Raw genomic sequence first — 16,754 nt, 5'->3', positions numbered from 1 at the left:
GGTGGCAGGTCAAGGATGAGCTGGGGCTGGACATGTGGGAGTTGTGCACAATAGACACCCATTTGAAAACTTAATCCTTTAATTTCCCCTCATCAAAAGGGTCAAAATAATATAATAAAGGCTTTCTCATGGAGATGCAAGCTGTAATTCAGGGCAGCCTTTTTTCATTTTGCATTTTCCCCTGCATAAAGTCCCTGTCTTCTGTTCCAGAAGCAGCAGCAGCATCTGAGAGCAGAAATGAGAGGCCCTGGCAGGACTACAAAGGGCTCCAGAGGAGCAGGTACGCCGGGGATGAGGTAAGTGCTGCCGTTTGGGTGAAATAGGTGTGGAAAGTGCACTCTGCACACGTTAGGCTTCAAAGCCAGCAATAATTACTGCGTTTGAGACTGTATCAGCAGCCGGGGCTGCCCTTCAAGTCGGGCAGGAATTCTTTGTGCAGGGCTTTTGTTCTGCAGACATCCAAGCTCCTCGTGGTTCACCCGAGGAACCCAGGGAAGTGTCATGGCTTTGAGCTGGGCTTGTGTGGAGCCCTGGCTTTGATGAATTCATCGGGGTGCCCTGTGAATATGACTGGGCTGTAATTGCTTTTAATGGCAAAACCATGAAAGGAGAAAATAAGTGTTGGGGTGGGTGGCAGCAAGATGGATCTTGCAGGCTCCTGGCAGGGCTCTGCTCTCTGGACTTGCTGCTCTTGGTCTCATCTCGTGTCCTTCTGCCTCTGTGGGCCCTGCAGAGGCTTGGACTTGAACTGGTGGTGTGGGGCTGGTGTCTCCCAGATGATGTGTGCTCTATTCCATCAGTGTGTGCTAAATACAGGGTCATTTGGGGGGCTAGAGCCAAAAAATAGCTCTCAAGTGGGTTTTGTGATGGATCTCCATGGAGGAGGTCAGTGATGTGCTTGTTTTACATAAAAGAAATGGCTGAAGTTATTTAAGTCTATCATTGCCTTGTTAGTGACCCAGGACAAGGAAAAAGTTTTGATGTACTGAGTAGGAGCTACCCAGCTCCATCACCCCTGTGACTGCTCCAAAGTAACTGAATCTTGATGTTCCCTCTGAATCACTGTCCCCCTGAGCCTCCAGGGTAGGCTGCAGCATTCTCCCAGCAGCTCCTGTCCCCTCTCCCAGGAAGGGATTCCCAGATGGTTCACATGTCACCACTGCTGTCACCTTGCTCTGGCTGAGCCATGACTGCTTGGTGTCACCCAAGAGCCGCAGCCTGGCTGTCACCCATGGCGAGAATGTCTCTTTTTGCAAACTGCAGGCTCATTTTCCCTGCTGCGGGGGCCGGAGCACACAAAGGCGGCGCCACGGGCAGTTTTATCTCGGAGCAGAGCAGGGACCGATCTAATCTCTCCACAGAGGCCTCCCGGAGCTGCTCTCCCCAAAGAGCCCTTGTGCTGGAACAATAAATGCCAGGGACACGCTGCCAGCCCGCGGCTGGGATTCCATTCAGACCCGTGGGCATTTCTTTCCCAGGGCCGGCGGGGTCTCAGCTCCCCTGTGGCCGCTGCCCACGCGGGCCCAGCCGGGCTGTGCCATGGCGGCGACGGCCGGGCCGCGGGCATGGCCGGGCTGCGGGCATGGCCGGGCCGTGGGCACGGCCTGCTCGGGCCCGCCATGATGTCTGGCCTGTGACAAAGCGCCACTATGGCCGGGGACAGGCGGAATGCGGCCCCGGGGCGGCCTGGCACCCAGGGCTCCTGGAAAGGCCGGGCAAAGCCCACACAGCGCGGCTTGTCTGGAGCACAATAAGGGATGTGTTGTGGTGGCATGAATGAGCTGGGCCAGGGATCTCAAATGTTTACTCTGGGCTTCCACAGCACGGGCAGAGGAGGGCCGAGGCCTCCGCTCCTCCTCCAGGCGGTGAAGGCCGCTCTGGGAGCTTTGGCATCCAGCTTGGAGAACCTGGGCCTTCCGTGCCACTTTTGTGGCCTCAAACAGCTCTCACACAGAGCCAGCAGGAACAGGATCCTGGAATAGTTTGGTTTGGTTTGGAAGGGATCTTAAAGATCATCCAGTTCCAGCCCCTTGCTATGGACAGGGCCAATGACAGATGTCATTTTAGTTGGTGCTTTGAGGTCCCATTATCCTGCTCAAACCCTCTCTCAGGCTTCACTGAAGCAGTGCAGCCATCCATCATTAATGCCATTGTACATCCTAATGCCTTTCATTGTTCCCGGGTCCCCCATTCCCAGTGGTGAGACTGGAGAGATGTCCATGCAGTTTCCATGTTGTTTATGGCACAAGCTGCTCCTGTGATCCTGTGGATGGAGGATGTGGTGAAATCCCTGCTCTGAGATGGATCTGAGTAGTGCAGAGACATCATTAACATTCTCTAACATGTTCCTGGGGCAAGTGAGGCAGTTTCAGGTGAGGCCAGGGGCCAGTGCCACCAGCTTGGTGGCCCCTGTGCCAGCTGCCCGGAGCGAGGGGCCTTGCAGCCCCCAGACCGTGACTCGTGCATTGCATCTGCTCCTCCTGCCAATGCTAAATCCCATTTATTACAGAGAACTTCACAGGCTTTTAATGAACCTTCCTGAGCTTAATTTACAACTTGGGGAAAGATAGACAAGGTGACAAAGTGAACTGAAATATGAAATTACTTTAATTGCAGAGGAGGACAGTTTATAGGCTTCAGAATCCAAGTCATTTATTTTAATGATCTCCTCTGCCCTCAACACATAATTACCATTCCCATTCCGAGCTGGTTTCAGGAGAGGTATGCAGGGAAAGCTGGTTGGACCTGTTCAGGCAGCAGAACTTTTGGCAACTCATAATCTGAGACGAAAAACGAATTAAAAGCAAAATATATTGTCATGTCAGAAACACTTTTCATTTAAGGCAGGCTGGGTTTTGCCTCGTTTCCTGGAGACAGCTGTGGTCCATCTGAAAGCAGCAATCCGAGGCACACGGCACTGGTTGAGTGCCTTTCCAAGCCTACATGGCAAAACACTTGGAAATCCCTGGGAGTCAACACGGGGGCCAAGGGGTAATGCAGCCTTTGGGGGAGGAGATGGAAATGTTTCATTTCCCTGTTGCTCCTTGCATTGGTAGGTTGGGTGTTTGGGGTGGTAATAAGAAAATATGGACTTTGAGAAATGGATGCTGCTTTTCCCCCATGGATATCTGATTTTGGCTGATCCTGCTCGAAACCAGCTGGAGGTTTTCAACCCCTGTGGGAAGAGGGGCAGTCTGTGAGCTGCTCCAAGCTGTTTTCATTGAGTTCAGGTCCCTCAGTGTGAAAATCTGGATGTTGCTGGAGCCTCTTGTGGGTGTTTGGGCACATGGACATTTTGGTACATCCTGACTTTCCTGATGTGGTGCTTCGGGGGGTGATTTGAAAGAGGTTGTGTTGTAATTACCCAGCTTGGCTTAGCTCTGCCTCTGCTTCTCCAGCTGAGCTTGGCCTGGCTTCCTCGGAGTTAAAACTCTGATGTCCCTCAGAAACCTGAGCACCAGGCTTGGTTTTTCCTCTGGCAAGGGTGGGAAAGTGGGAGGAAATTGGGTGTAACCTGAGGAAGCTGGAAAGCAAAGATGAGCCCAGGCTGGTGGGACTCATGCCAGGGAGTGGGTTCTGAGCCAGGCTGATGCACCTTCCTGCAGGGAAAGGAGGTGAAAATACATTTTTCTTACAGGGATCATTTAGTTCCTTGGATTGGACAGTTGTAGCACAATGTTTCTTGATTATTTTCAGATTTATTTTTTTTAACCACAAGAATGGGTTGTGGACCAAGTGATCATGGAGTCGTTAAAGTCTGTTAGCTCTATGTAAAGTAGTCATGAATATGTGACAAAATGGGACAAAATCCAAAGGCACCTGGACTCCCCATCCACCTGTTGGAATAGGCTGGCTGGGATTTCATGTGGCCCTGGCTGAAGTCATGCAGCCCCAGAAATTGGGGTTTCAGGGCTTCTCTGGGACTTGAGGCCATAAATCCCCCACAAGGGTCAGTGAACTGCATGTGCCCAGGGGCACAGCAACTTGTTCCAGGGCTGGTGAGTTGCTGGAGTGGAAAACCAAAGATTTCCAAGCTAATGTTTCTCAAAGTTGCATTTTGGCATCTTTGAGTTTGACTTGTTATCTAAAAGATTGGCTGCTGGAGCAGGTGGCACTGGGGCAGCTCTGGGCTCGTGGCTATTGCTGATCTGGCTTTCACGGCTTAGCAACAAGAAATAATAAATTAATTTTCCTGAGTAGCTCTGCCTCCTTGGCCAGATCAGTCTCCAGAATGAAGTGCTCCTGGCCTGAAGGAGAAGTGTGACATTCCTCCCCAAAACAAAATATCACAGGTCCCTTCATGTGCTCACCCCAGCACAGCCCCTCTGGCCCTGCTCCAGTGCTGCCTCCAAAGTATTTGCTTTAAAACCACACTTTTAAAAATGCTCTATCAAAAAGAATGTGAAGGATGCAGAGTTTAGGTCTTAAAATTGGGAAATAGTACAATAAAGCTGCTTTTGTAAACTTCTTTCAGCTTCCTTGTGCAATAACCCACCCTGTTTTCCAGCCTGCTTGCTTCTCTCTGCTGCTGCTGGCCATCAGTGGGAGAAGTGATGGAAGGAAGAGGCCATTTGGACTTTTTCTGCTGTTTTTCATGCTTGGCAGCATCGAGGAGCTGGGCTGGGGAGGGGGATGCTCCTGTTGGTGTAGCCATGGGAATGAATGGGGTGATGTGCTGAGGGGAGCTTGGCTAGGGGTAGGGAAGTGTTCAGAGGGGCAGATGGTGTCTCCTGGCTGGTGTGCATCAGCCCTGGCACAGCTGGAGGCTTCAAAGCATGTGGGAGGATTGTTTGGGAGTGAAACTGGGCTGGGTGATGCCCAGCCTGAGCTCAGCCACCAGCATGAAGGGACTCGGGCCTGGCCTCCCCTTGGCCACTCTCCTGGGCTTCCTTTGCTAATTCCTGCTCCTGGGAGGCCTCACAAACTCTGCCCCGGACCCTCCGTGCCCAGGGTTGGTCATTCTTGGTGTGCAGGTGCCCAAATCCCATCAGCCATGTCCCTTTTCCCTCCTCTGGCTGTGCAGCCAGTCCTTGGTGCAAAGATCTTCCAGGGCTGCCTCTCCTGGGGCTGCTCTTACCCAGGTCCTGTGAGGGTCACGAGTGAGGAAAACATCTCAGAATGGCTCCTGCCTCCCTTTCCACCAGCCCCTGCTTTTTAGGGAAAGCATCTTTTGATGTTCAGAGGTTGAGGGGGTGTTCTACTATCTTTTTCTTTTCCTTTTTTTTTTTTTTTTTTTTTTTTTTCCCTACCTGACAGAACAGCAGTTTTCAGACAATTCAGACTTAGGAAGTGGGAATCAAATTTCTTTCTTAATCCTGTGGGTTTTTGGTTTTTTTTTAAATGAGGGTGTGTGAACTACAAGAAGGATCTTGTTCAGCCCCTCACTTGCTGATTTAGGTCCAAGCCAACAGAGCCAGGCTTGGAACTTTGATGCTGCTGGGGAAAAAACAGGGAGAAGTGGAGGGAAGGCTGTGGGATTGGTGGTGCTGCTCAGCAAACAGAAAGAGGAAAAGGAGAGCGATTTCTCATTCTGCTTCCTAACTCCAAACACAACCCAAAGTTTTTATAAACTTTCTGCTCAGGTTTCAGGAAACTGCAAATGAAACTGCATTCCTCTGTGTGTTGGTCTTTTTTCTTTTTTTTTTTTTTTTCCTTTTTCCCTCTTTCTCTTTGAGATGTAATAAAACATCATCACCTACAAGGCTGTGGCCTTTAAAAGTATTCTCCGGAGGGCAGGCGAGGAGTGGAGGCAGATTGACTGACAGCTGGAATAAAGCCTCTCTATTATCTCTGGGATTATAATTTCCCTCTATTCTGGGTGTTGGAGCAACAAGAGCTTGGTTGTCTGTTCTCACTGGCTTCTCCTGTGCTGTGGAGTCCATCCCCCCATCAGCTGAGGATACTGAACTTCTCATCACCTAGAAAATAATGGTTTTTTCCAAAACTTGAAGGCCTTGAGTGTAACTGGTGAGAAAAAGACAAGCTGTTAAAAACAAGAATATAAAAATAACAGGAGTGGGGACAGAGCAGCCACTGCAGGATGTGGTCACAGCATTGTGTGGCTGCAGGGGGGGTCTGTCTGTCCTTCACCAATCTCTTTAACTCTTTAAACTGCTTTTGTGGCCAAGGCTTGCAAATCCCTGATCCAGCAGCTGTTCTGGAGCTGCAGCTCCCAGGCTTGTCTGGAGGGAGCAAAGAACAGGGAAATGGCAGAGCTAGAGGTAAAAACAAAGGGGATCACCTTTTAAGACAGAGGCAGGAACCGTGTCTGGGGCTGGTTCTAAGCAATTTAAGGGATGGGCAGTGGGATGCTGGAGCTGATGTGGTGGGACAAGGTCTGTCCTGCAGTCCCAAGGCAGGAGAAGGAACAGGGGATGCAAGGCAGGGACAGGACTGCATTGGGGTGGGATGGTGTGTAACCTGCTTGCTGCAAAGTCTGGGCCTGCCTTTTGGGGCGATTCCTGGAGTTTTCCCTGTGTCCCTGTCAGGACTCTGTCGGAGGAGGGGTGGGCACAGCCCTTTCCTCAGTGCACTCCTGCTCCTTGGCACAAACCACCCATGGGCCAGGAAATTCCTGCTGCAGAGGGTTCTTGGAAGCCAAATTGTTCTTCATAATTAATCTATGAGAAGAATACAGTACATATGTGTAAAAATGACCTTGAGATGTGGTGTAGGCTCAGCAGGTCATGCCTTGCACCTCCTGGGACTCGTGTTGCTGACCCATGACCAAGGGCAGACCCTGTTGGATTGTCCTTTATGGACACTCAAAGGATTGCCACCCCAATAACACATCCCTGGCATCCCCTTCCTGTCTGGAAACGGGCACAGCGCTCTGGAGAGGACCCAGAGAGTCCCTCCAGGCCCTGTGTGATGGGGAGCAGCCCTAAAGGCAACCAGTGCTCAGCACCAGGCACCCCAAATTGCTCAGCAGAGGCCATCAGGACACTTGGTTAATTAGAGAAGCCCCATTACTGGCAGACAAGGGATATATTTATTTTTAAAGCCTGTCTGACAGTGAGAACAGGCCTCTGGCCAGAGATCTGAGGGCCTGGCTGTGCAATTGGGTTGAAAAAGGAATTTAGGTTTTTTCAAACCAAAGGCCCATGTCCCATGTCCTCCCTGCCAAGGAAGGGGCAGGAGCAGGGAGCTGGGAGGGGTTGAGAGTTGTTATTTACACAAAGTTTCCGCCTCCTTCCTTCCTTCCTACCAACTCCCCGTGACCCAGACCTGCCTGCTGAGGAAAACTGCTCCCCAGCCTTGCCAATTCTGGGATAAATAGGTCATCCAAAATATGCAAAAGCCAGCTCCAAGTCTTCCAGCAGTCAGAAAGACCTCAGAAGTCTTTGGATGCATAAAGCCTGTGCTAATTGTGTTATTTCCAGCGTGGATTTTGAGGCTTTGGGACCTCTGGAAGTAGGGTCTTCCACGGCAGTCCAAGGGTGGGGATTTGGCAGAGGAAGCCAAAGACCATTTCCAGCTTTATTTCACCCATTTGCTCACTCAGGCCTTGACCATGGTGGTGGCAGCTGCGTTCTGCATCCTCCCAAAGCCGGGGTTTTATCCCTCCCTGGGGATGGGGGCTGTAATCTTTCAATTAAAGCAGAGCAGAGTCCAGCCAAGGATGTCTTCATTTAAACCTCAGTGATGCCTTTAACCCCAGGAAGTGCAGCTGCCAAATTCTGCTGGGTGATTGAGGATGATATAGGAGGGTTTCCTTGAGGAAACTCTCCAGCATCCTGCACTGACAGATTTATGGGGTTTGCTCTGACCACGCAAGGCACCTCTGAAACAGGGGGGGAGGAAATGTGCCATGGAGCTGTCAAACCCTGCCTGCCCATGTTCACACATCCATGCTTTCACTCCTCTCCCAGCTTCATTTTGCTAAAATGCTGAAATACTTGTGGTTTTTCAAGATTTTTTTTCTTTTCCCCTCATGTAAATTTTCTTCTAAATGCTAACAAGCTGCTTTTCTTGCTCCTGAAGTGATGGTGCCATCTGATGAATCTGCAGTTGGTGTGAGCCTTGGGCAGGGTGGATCAGGGCTCTTCACTTGCTCCAGCTGAATTTCAAATAGAGCCATTGTTTTGAAGAGCTAAAAAAGCACGTTTTGAGCTTCTTTTTGTCTGGTATCACAGCTGTGTATCCTGTAGTGTGTGAGTCTGAGCCAGATCAAAGGGAAATTATACCTGAGGCATTCAATATTACTGAAGGTAATCAATATTGCTTTATGTTCTTTATTTTCTTCTCTGTCTTGAACAAACTTCTGCTCTCAGTGAATGTCCAACCTGTTTGCAAGCTTGTCTGTGCTCCTCCAAGTCTCTTGGAGTGATAAATAAGATTTATCACAGATCAAACTCGGTGCCAGGGCTTGAATTGTGGAAAAGTTTTAAGAGCTTTCCCAGTTCCTCTGCAAGTCCCACATCCCACGGCATGAAGATATGTCAGGGAGGGTTTTGTGGGATTTTAGGAAAATATTCTTCCTTCAGAGGGTGCTGGGCACTGGAACAGCTCCCCAGGGAATGGTGACATTTCCAAGGCTGCCAGAGCTCCAGGACTGTTTGGGCAGTGCTCCAGGAATGCCCAGGCTGGGATTTTGAGGTGTCTGTGCAGGGCCAGGAGCTGGATAATGATCCATCCCTGTGGGTCCCTTCCAGCTCAGGATAGTCCATAACTGGTGTCCCTGTGCCACAGTGACATCATTCCAGGACCCTCCTGCTGGGGCAGGAGCTGGCACCGTGTCTGTCCCTTGGGGAATCACTTCCCTGCAGAACCAGAATCCAGCCTGGAAGCGCTTTGGCCATTTTGTAGGATTTATAGGATATTTTCCAGAAGCTGCTCTCTGCCCTGGAGCCCCCCTGTCCCAGGCTGCTGTGTGACAGCGGCAGCCCGTGCTGTCACTGCACCGGGGTAGTGAAAGGTGGGAAATGAAGGAAATAAAGGAAGCGAATGTCGTTAGCGAGTGGCGAGTCACAGCCCAACAACTTCCTGCCATTGTCCCTCCCTGCTCCCCTGCATCCCGCGGCTGGCCCGGGGCCAGCACGGCCGGCAGGTACTGCCCTGCTGCCCACGGCTCCCTCCATCCATCCATCCATCCCTCCATCCCTCCATCCCTCCATCCCTCCATCCCTCCATCCCTCCATCCCTCCATCCCTCCATCCCTCCATCCCTCCATCCCTCCATCCCTCCATCCCTCCATCCCTCCAGCCCTCCATCCCTCCATCCCTCCATCCCTCCATCCCGCCATCCTCCAGCCCTCCATCCCTCCATCCCTCCATCCCTCCATCCTCCATCCCTCCATCCCTCCATCCCTCCATCCCTCCATCCCTCCATCCCTCCATCCCTCCATCCCTCAGCATCCTCCCAGCCCCGCCCTGCTGCGCTCCGGGAAGCACCAACAGCAACCCTGGGAGCCATGGGGTGACCCCCGGGGGAGGGAACTGCTGTCCCTGAGGATGCAAAGTTGTCAACTTCTCCCTTCCCTTTAATTCTAATGTTAAAATTATTAATTTAAATTTCACTATTAAGAATATTATTTTATAATTTTATATATCATAATATAATATATAGTTATATAAGTATAGTATAATAATATGTTGTAATAATTATAATTAAATTACAATTATAATTCTATTATTGAAATTAATTATTATAAAATTAATTGATGTAAAATATTAATTTATCTATTAGTATTAATTGAATTATACTTAATTAATACTAAAATAATTTAATTATTTTATATATTATTAGTAATTAATTAATAGATTGATTTTAATTAATTTTAATATTTTTTTAAAGGGCTTAGCTTTTTGAAATGACAACAGCTTGAGAAGGTTCACATCTGTAAAAATTTCTCCTTTTTATTCTCCGAGCTGTGCTCATTTCCCAACTGCTGTTTGGGAGAAGTGCTTTGGTGAGGACTAAGGTTTAAAGCTCTCCTCGGTGCTGTTTCCCCAGTGCAGCCACCCGTGGAAGATAAATAGTGGCTGATCTCTTGTTAGTGAAGTGCACGCTCTCCTTCACGCCTGACTGGAGTGGAAATGCAGAATCCTCTGCCATCTGCTTCCAGCAAGGAGCTGGGGCAGCCATGGAGCCTTGGGCTCTTCCAGCCAGCCCAAAGCACTGCTGGTGCAGCCTCACTGGCTGCTGCTGGGCAGGGGGAAGGTTCCCAGCACAAAATGGGCTTTTTTGGGAAACAGCTTCCTGCTCATCATAAATTCAAATGCTGCAGAGAGGAGGTTTTGCCCCAAAAATGTCCACAGAGGGTTGTGCGTCCAAGAGCCCTTCAGCCTTTTAAAACTGCAGCCACAAGGGACAAGTTGCATCTAAATGGAGCAGCCAAGCCCCGTTTCCTTCAGTAAGGATCCCTCTGTAAAAACAAAGGGATGCTCCTTCCTGGGATGCAGCACTTCCCCTGCTCCAGGTGAATCTTTCAGCTGTGACAAATCCCCCAAACTCTGCATTTGGACGTTTCCAGCCGCAGAGTGCAGTTATCACACGTTGCAGAGTTTATTTAAAGAGGGCAGAGCACTGTGGCAGTCAGATTTTGTGCCAATTTCCAGGGCAAAGCTCTCTGCCAGGCAGGAGGGTGCGTGCAGGCAGCTGGTGCACGGGAGGTGCTGGCAACAAAAGCGTCGCCTCCCACAGGCTGAGGACCCCGAGCAGCCTGCTCTGACTTATCCCAGGAAAAGGGTGCAGACAAAGCTCTTTAATTGCATGAAAAGCAAAAGCATCAGGCAGGCAGCTGATGGGCAGCAGGTCTGTGCTGAATTGCTCAGAAGAAAAGGTTTTCCCTGGAGCACAGGTTCCCTGGATATGGCGTTTGGAGTGACACAGAGGTTTTCTTTCTTTTTCCTATGCAGGACTGGGTACCACTGCTCCACTCCTGCTGTTTCAATCCTGCTGTTCCCCTTCAACCCAGCTCTTCCTCTCTTTATTTCAGCAGTCCTGATTTTTGCCTTGTGAATGTGCCTTTTGCTTTTACATGCCATGTGCCATAAATATTTTTTAATTGTTTCTTATCTGGCTGAGATCTGGGTTTGTGGGAGGGAAGTGATGCTGGTGATAGGGCCTGGCCACATGGGAGAGCTCAGCTCTGCTCCAGATTCCCTGGATAACCCTTGCTGAATGTGGCAGAGATGGATTTATCACCTGGATTCTGGGGAGGGGGATGAGCTGCAGCACCTCCAGCTTGGGACTCTGGGCTTGTCCTCTGCTTGTTGCCCCTCAGCAGCTCCTCAGGAGGTTTTTGGGTCATGAGAGGATGGGTTTTCACCCAGTGACTCCTGGAAAAGCTCATGTGAGAATGCAGGTCCTGCTTAGAGAGGAATTCAGGGAAAAGCATTAAATGTGAGTGCTGGAGTGACTCTGAGCCCAGACACCAACCTGTCTTTCCTCAAATCCCTTTTTCTCTTTGCAGTGGATAAAACAGGCACTGGTTGGAGACAAGTGATGCTGCAGCACAAGTGGCTGCAAGAATTACAATTTTGGGGCTTTTGTGAAAGTTTTCAAATTTTCATTTGTTTTCATTCTGCTGGGGCACGCTGGGATATTTTTTTCCTGTTTTTTTTCAGCTTTGGCTGTACTAATATCCACTCAGGCCAATGCAAAGCTTAAAGCTGTGGCTCCCATATGTCAGGGCAAGTGCATCACCTCACCAGCCAGGCAGAGGACATGTCAAGGTGCTCCTAAAATGTTGGAACACTGAAAAAAATTCATATCAAGGTTTTAAAGAGGACAAGAGTCTTTAAAACCCAAACAAAAACCAAAGAACCCAAGAAGCAGCAACTATTCTCTCTTCCTTGCACAGAGTAGGGATGTGTGAAACCCACAGATCTGGGAAAAACAGCTTCACCAGGGAGCCTGCACCCTAAAAAAAAATAAAAATCCCTTGGAGTCTTTGGCTTTAGGCTGTCTGTCCTGGAGGAACTTCCAGCAGAGCTGTAGCAGCACAAATACAGCCAATTCTTGGAAAAGGTGCTTAAATCAAGCAGTTACTGGGCTGAGCAGAGCTCAGTCACCTTCTGCATGAACTGGCAGGGAGGATGCTGCGCAGCCAAGTAATTCTGTGAGGTAAAGCAGGGAAGATGAGATGAGCCAAGGGCCCTGACCTTAAATTTTATGAGCAGGTTCTTGTTTGCAAAGAGCAGGGCTGGGAGATGGGAGGGAAGCAGGATTCCTGCTCTTGTGTGGAGTCAGGGAAAAGATGGAAATCTCCTGGGTTGGTGCTCTCTCAGCTGTAACCTTTTCCCTGTGGGCTGTAGCAGAACTGTGTGAGAAGAGCTAATAAAAGAGGCATTTTTAAAATAATATTGAGCATGAAGAGGCAGAGGCTGGTGCTGGGACACATGCAGAGCTGCTCCAGGGCTGAGATAAAGCAGTGACAGCAGCTGACCCCGACCTCCCTGGATTATCTGATGTTCTCAGCATTTATAAGCAAGGAAGAGCCAGTGGCCGTCAGACCGGCTGGCTCCGCTCGGAGCCCCAGCCCAGATGGGAGGCGAGACCTGCCCTCCCAGCAGCCCAGTCCTGGGGACAGCCAGATGAGCCCCTCCACCCCTCTTTTCCCCAAAAAGCCCTGGACAAATTGCTGGCCAGGGCATCAGGGCAGCGTTTCTCAGCGGGTCACTGTGGCTGGGACCGTCCTGGACACAGAAGTCACCAGGGACTGTCTCGTCTTGCAGATGTCTGCAGGGTGGCTCTGAATGAGCTGCAGCTTTTCATCAGTGCAGCAGAACTCTGGGCTAGCACCAGGCAGCCTTTTGCTTTTCATTTCTAGCTGAAAAAAAAAGCTTCATCTGTCACAGAGTGGAGCCACAACAAAGTCACTGGGTTGAGGATGGTGTCTGTGCCCCAGCAGTGCAGCTGCCACTGACCTCTCCAGTCCAGGCAGGGGAGGGTGGCCTTGGTTTTTGGTGGCCCAGCAGCAGGCAGCTCCCACGCCCTTGTCTGGAGCACTGAGCCTGTTTATTTAAGTTCAAATCAAATGTTAAAATAATTCTGTGCAAGTGTTAAGTGAGGGTGATTGGAGTTTGCGTGACTCCACATCGAAGCTATGATTTCTTTAGGGCAGAGGAGTTATTTTCATTAACTCTTCAGTGCTGGCTCTCTCTGGCAGGAGGAAGGGTTGGATTAGCTGTATGTTGATGTACAGACTTGCAGCCCTTCTGAAGCTGTTTTAAATCAAAGAGGGGTAGGTAAATGTTTGGCTGCGTTTCCTGTGCCGGCCCCGCTGTCCACAGCCTGGGAAGTAGCAGGATCCAAAGGGCAGCTGTTAAACAAAGTGAAAACAGACAAGGGGCTGGGGCTGCCCCATCTGCTGCCCAGGGCCACGCAGGGAATCCTCCCTCCCTCCCCCAGCAGCCCCTGGGAAAGGCCTTTGGGAAAGCAGGGAGAGGAGCTGAGGGCTTTGGGGAGGGGGCTGTGGGCTGGGGGTGCTGCCAGGGCCTGCAGTGGGATGGGCTGGTATCCACAGGGATGTGGGCAGGTTACCATGGCAGCCAGGGTGGTGCAGCTGGGATGAAGTGATAAACAAGGTGATGTGTTTGGGATGCTCTGGTACCCAGGGTGATGCAGTAGGGATGCAGTGATAAACCCAAGTGATGCTATTTGGGATGCTGTGTTTGGGATGCTCTGGTACCCAGGGTGATGCAGTAGGGATGCAGTGATAAACCCAAGTGATGTGTTTGGGATGCTCTGGTACCCAGGGTGATGCAGTAGGGATGCAGTGATAAACCCAAGTGATGCCATTTGGGATGTTGGTACCCAGAGTGATCCACTTGGAATATTTTCCTACCACCACCCTGCACTCCCACAAGCAAACCTATGCAGGTTAAAGGGTTTTCCCTTCCCTTTCCTCTTTCCTCTTTATCTTCTGCTCAAGTCCCCTACAGTTTGTATTTACCCATCCAGATAAGAGGTTTGGCTGCTCTGATATTGTCCTGACAGGAATCACTGCAGGATGTTACAGGGAAGGGGAGCAGGGTGATGCTGCTGTGTATTTACAGTGGCCATAAAGCTCAGGAGTTTGTTCTGTCCATGATTTATATGAGGTGTGCAGGAATTGCCTCCTGCCATCCCCTGCAGGAGTGGGTGGCACAGGCTGGGTCTGGGGGCACACTCTGCACCCCCCTGCTGCCTTTGGTGAGGAGAGGCTGACAAAATGCAACAGGATTATCTTGGAGCTGCTGAATTCTCTTCTTTTGGATTTTTTTGCCAGGGCAAACTTTTTTCCAGGACTTGGCAAAGCAACTTGTTTCTCAGACAGGCACTCCTGAATGAACACATCTGTTCAATAAATGGCCACAGTGTCTTAATGATGGCATCTTCAGCCCAAAGATGTTCCTTCAGTTGTCTTGGGCTCTTCTCCCCTCCAGCCCCATTTTCCTGGGAGCTGGTGTGAAGGGACAGAGAGGATTTGTGAGAGCTGAACCGTTTTTCCTCAGCTTTGGGCTTTGAGGTGCTGTTTGTGGCAGGGTGTTTGTGCACAGGGGCTTTTTCCACGAGGAAAACTCGGTGTGTTTTTCCAAAGAGATTCTCTGATTCCCCCAGAGTCGGTGAGATGGGGAGGCAGAGCTGCTGCTGGACCTGCAGCCCGGTCGGGATAAATCCCATTTCCGTCTCCAGGTCACGGGTTAGGCGGGAGCGGCACGTGGAAAACCAGCCGGGCTTTGGGAGCGTTTCTCGCTCTTTCACAATCCCAGCAAAGCGAATTTAATGCAGTTTCAGTTTGGGCACAACAAAGCGGAGCTGCAGATCAGAAACACATGTTGTGAGTGCTGCAGGCACCGAGTGAAACCTGATCTGCCGAGGTTTCCCTTAAATCTGCACTTTCTCATTTGGCTCTCATATTAAAGCTGTATTTCAGAGCTGTCCAACCCTCTCGAAAGATGATGAATAACAATAAAAACATTCACTGGAGGACTGTCATCATTTCCAAAGGAAGTGTAATAAATACTTTACGACAGGGCTTTTTTTTTTTTTTTTTTCCTATGTACAGCCATAAACCAGTTTTAAGTTACAACTTATTAAGCCTCTAAACAATTAGAGCTCAGCTGTGGGGAGGGTGCTGGGGCTGCTCCCTGGGCTGGGTTTGGGTTTGGGGGATCTGGAGGGGATAACTTGGCTTTCAGGTGCCTCAGTTTCCCCTTGTGCTGGTAGAGCTGCGGGTGTCGATGGTCTCTGAGGTGTCAGGGTGTAGGTGAGGCTCTCGTGGCACAGATCAGTGATGAACCAACATCTCCCAGGCTTGGTTCTTGTGGAGAAGGGAGTTGTCCTTCCCTCAAGGCTCCCTGTGTGTGTCCCACCTTATTTTGGTTAGAAAACAGGCAATACTTTTTTGGCAGTGCTGTGTTAACGGTTGGACTCGACGATCTTGGAGATCTTTTCCAGCCTTGATGATTCCACGTTTGGCAGCTTCAATTAAGGAAATAATAATCCCAGCCCTGGTGGTGCTCCCAGCCCTTGCCTCCCTCTCGGGGGGAAGCAGTGGCCCCACAGCTGGGCTTGGTGCAAAGCCCTTTTTCCCTCCCCAAATCTGAGAGGAGCTGGGTTAGGAGCTCCTAACCCAGGCAGGAGAGGTTCACACCCCCCTTTGCTGTGCCTTTTCCTTTGCTTTTGGCTTTGCTGAAGGAGAATGAGAATAAAAGGCCCAGGGACGGTGCCTTTGCAGCATCTCCCTGCTCTGGCTGCAGCAGGAGTCTGCTGGAAAAGCTGGGTGTGAGCCTTCCCCCAGGTCAGTCCTTGCTCTGGATGGTGGCTGAGCAAGTTCTGCTCAGACCTGGGAGGTGCCTGGGTGGGTTTGAGGATGGGATTTGGATCAGGGGTAGCAGCAAAACATTTAAATTGTGATCTCCCTGATACTCTTGTGTTGCTGGGAGGTTCCACGGTGGTTTTAGCTCTTCCCTCAGTGGCTGCTGTGCACAGCTGGTGTCAGAGCAGATCCCAGCCTGCCTTTCCTGCATCCCAAAAGCAGGGATGGAAGCAGTGCAGTTTGCAGTCCTGCCCCAGCTGCTCTCCCCAGGGTTTGTGCAGCCCAGGCAGAGACTGCAGCAGGGAAATGTCAGAGCAAATTGGTTCCAAATGCAAAGCTGCAGAAACTGCTGCTCTGCTCCTCGTGCTTCTTCCAGCCCCAGCCTTGGGATCTGCAGGGGGATCCGTGGGCAGTGCTGAGATCCAACACCAGCCCTGTGCTAATCACTGCCACAATTTACTGATAAATTCAGTTCAGAGCCCAGAAATTCACTTGTGACTCCAAGAAATGTGTTTCCAATGAATGCTTTGCACTGCTTGCTAACAGAATTCCAGGTTTCTGATGCTGTGTCATTTCCAATCTCCTGTTCTCTGACTTCCCTCCTTCCCTGCATTTGCTGTCTGTGCAATTACCTTGCTGTGAAGATGTTGCAGGAGAGGCAGGTGAGACAAGAGCCACCCAGAGCCACCTTCTCTGGGTGCTTATTCAGCCTTCAGGGGCTATTTCAGAGCATCCCAGACTGATTTGGGTGGGAAGGAAGCTTAAAGTGCCACCCCAGCCATGGCAGGGACACCTGCCACTGTCCCAGGTGCTCCCAGCCCCAATGCCCAGCCTGGCCTTGGGCATGCCAGGGATCCAGGGGCAGCCACAGCTGCTCTGGGCACCTGTGCCAGGGCCTGCCCGCCCTGCCAGGGCAGAATTCCACCCCTGGCACACCTGGCAGGAGGTGCTGAATGTTTTCCACACAGAGGCACCAAAGGAACCAGTGCAGCTTGAGAAGCATTTG

General features: G+C 50.6%; 1 long non-coding RNA gene across 1 annotated transcript in view; it reads left to right on the top strand.

Annotated features, from left to right (window-relative positions):
• Positions 1-210: 210 nt before the first annotated feature.
• LOC127059974 (uncharacterized) overlaps positions 211-16,754 on the top strand; it is a 43,583-nt gene continuing 27,039 nt past the window's right edge. Inside the window, exon 1 of the long non-coding RNA XR_007778387.1 lies at positions 211-296. This is a non-coding gene — a long non-coding RNA (uncharacterized LOC127059974). The remainder of the gene's footprint in view (positions 297-16,754) is intronic.

Source organism: Serinus canaria, chromosome 10 (assembly GCF_022539315.1).
Source record: "Serinus canaria isolate serCan28SL12 chromosome 10, serCan2020, whole genome shotgun sequence".
Taxonomy (NCBI): Eukaryota; Metazoa; Chordata; class Aves; order Passeriformes; family Fringillidae; genus Serinus; species Serinus canaria.
This window is presented reverse-complemented; position numbering and strand designations above follow the sequence as displayed.